Genomic DNA, 2736 nt, shown 5'->3' on the forward strand with positions numbered 1-2736 from the left:
TGTCAAAATACAGAATTTTTTTGGCAACCTTGACCGAGTGAACGTGAAAATGGGAAACGAACAAGTGTGGTGAATATAAGTTCCACGGTCATTTTCAAGTCCGAATGGCAAAGTGCATTCTAAAAGCATTTTTCACCGATTACGAAATAAAAAATGTTGGCACTATAAAATTTTGATTTTTTTTAAATTTAAATTGCGAGCACATTTCAAGACCATCAAGGCTTAAAAATACAACGAACTTCCATGCTTGCAAGGAACCACAAACGATAGTTTTTTTTTCTCAATTTTGAAACCCGCTTGGGCATCATCTAATTGTATCTGCGTTTCTCAACAAATAAATGAAAACGAAGACCACGCGATTGATCAGAGTACATTAAAATAAAAAAAAAAAACGTTAATTCCACTCTGTTCAACCGTGTGCTTAAAAAAAAGTACGAAATGAATTCGAAAATTTATTGAGTTTTTCAAAAATAATTCAAACGAACTGAAAAACAGCTAAATTAATCAAATCAAATCAAAAGCAATCAATAAAACTTTTTTTGTCGATTTTCGATTAAGAGTAAAAAAAAAATGGCTATATTGTTTGTAGTATTAATTCAGAACTTTTTTTTCAATAAATTTTTCAAATGAAACAAATCACTAACGATGAAAAAATCGTCAATCGTAATGCTCGTTACTGCTAGATCGAGTACTTAAAATTTATAATTTGATTTTATTAAGGCAGATTAAGGGCTTTTAGATTTTTTTTAATCAATCGTTTTCAAAACATAAATGCTTTTAAGAAGAACAATAATTATTTTCATTTCTTTATTTTTTTAAGGAAATTTAAACTTAAATTCGAACACCAGTTCGATTAGTTTCGACCAAAAGATGGTTGAATGCACTGTCATTTACCGATCGAAACCGATCAAAACTAATTACTATCTGTCATTGAACAAACCGGTTGCTTATTTTGGAGATTTGACCGATTTGACATTTCTCACAGCGGAATATTTTTCACTGTGGTGAGTTCCCGTTTACGTTCACGTCCGCGTTCACGAGAACTGTAAACTGGGCTTACCTGTACTGTAAACAACATAAATGCGATGAGTTAGCTCACGTCGAAAACTTTTGTGTTTTAGTGTACGTTATGAAATGCAGCACGGTGTTCGTGATTGACACTGACTAAAAATTTAGATTTAGATTACACTTTCTTAATCTGTAGAACTTAAACAAGAGTTTTAGATAACATTTTTGACAGGAACATAACATAAGTCAATAAAATTCACATTTTTTCGAGGAGCAAAAATTTGAGAGTTGATTTTGATTCATTTGAGGATGTTGATTCAAAATATGACTAGTTTTTTTTTTCTATCAGCTCTTACATTTGAGATACTTTTGCAAAATTGGTGAAAATTATTTAAATAAATTTGTGCACTTTTTTGGAAAAAAAAAACTATAGAACAATACAAAGAAATTGAAAATAAAGACAAAATAAAGATTTCAAGTCTAGGAACATCATTCTAGAAGACATAAATTAGTTTTGAACTTTGCAAAAAAGCTGTAGTTATATTTGATTATATTTCCCCTACAGTTTGTAAGGGAATATTGAGCAAAAACATCTGAAACTTTTTTCTTTTTTTTAACTCGACAAACTAACTCCTGATCTTGAAATCTTGATAGTAAAATACTTAGAAATGTTCAAGTTGAACAGTTCAACAACATTCCAAAGAGTACAATTGATTTTAATATTAATTCTCAATGGAATCTTGAGATGAGTAAAAAAATGTAATGACAATGGATTGACTAGATTCAGGTTAAATTTAGCACACTTGTCATTATTGATACAAAAGGTAAACCTCTTTTCAAAGGTTGATTAGTAAATTGCAATGTGGTCAAGCTGTTTTTTTTTGCTCTTTTAAATGTTTTTTTTCTATCTATCTACCTTTGCATCTCTAGTAAAAATAGTATTTTTTTCTGTCAGTTATAGGTATATCTTTTGTCGTTTTCCCATATTTAAGGAAAGTGGAGTCGAAAGTGAATCTATTGAAATGAAATCCTGTTGATGACACTTTTTCTATCGATTTTCTTTCAAAAGTTACAAATTTGTTGTATTGAAATCATGATTTGGCCTTTTATTTCAACTGTGTTTGGAACATTTTTTGATTTTTTTATATATAGATGTTGGGTCATTTTTTAATTTCTCAAACCCTGGGGCCTGAAAAGAGTTATTAGGTATTGAATGGGGACATGTCTATTGGCATTAAAAAATAATAAATTCAATTGACATCACTACTGGGTGCCTTGCGAGGTATGAATACCTACTTTTAATGCAATACTTCGCGAGTCACAAGCAGTGATGTCAGTTGAATTAATTGGTTTTCAATGCCGAAAGACCCCTGTTAAACCGCTAATAATTTTATTGCCTAATAAGATACGAAGTTACAGTCTTTAACAAAGTTGTTCAGAAGAAAATTTTGTTTAGAGATTTTTTAAATTGGCACAAAAACCATGAATTTTTCAGTACAAAATATATAATTGTCCCATACAAACCTTAAAGTTCAAATTTACTCATGAAAACGTTACTAAAAATTTCTGCAAAAAATCATGGATGAGTTTTTAACCAAAACGAAGCTTTTTAGACCCCAGGGTTTGAGAAATTCAAAAATGACCCCAAATCGACTCAGTCTACCACCGCACTTCCCCCACACCAAAAAGCTCGTTGGAGCCCCCTGGTAATGGATGCTACTGTTCTCA

The sequence above is a fragment of the Uranotaenia lowii genome, chromosome 3 (genome assembly GCF_029784155.1).
Source record: "Uranotaenia lowii strain MFRU-FL chromosome 3, ASM2978415v1, whole genome shotgun sequence".
In the NCBI taxonomy this organism is placed as follows: Eukaryota; Metazoa; Arthropoda; class Insecta; order Diptera; family Culicidae; genus Uranotaenia; species Uranotaenia lowii.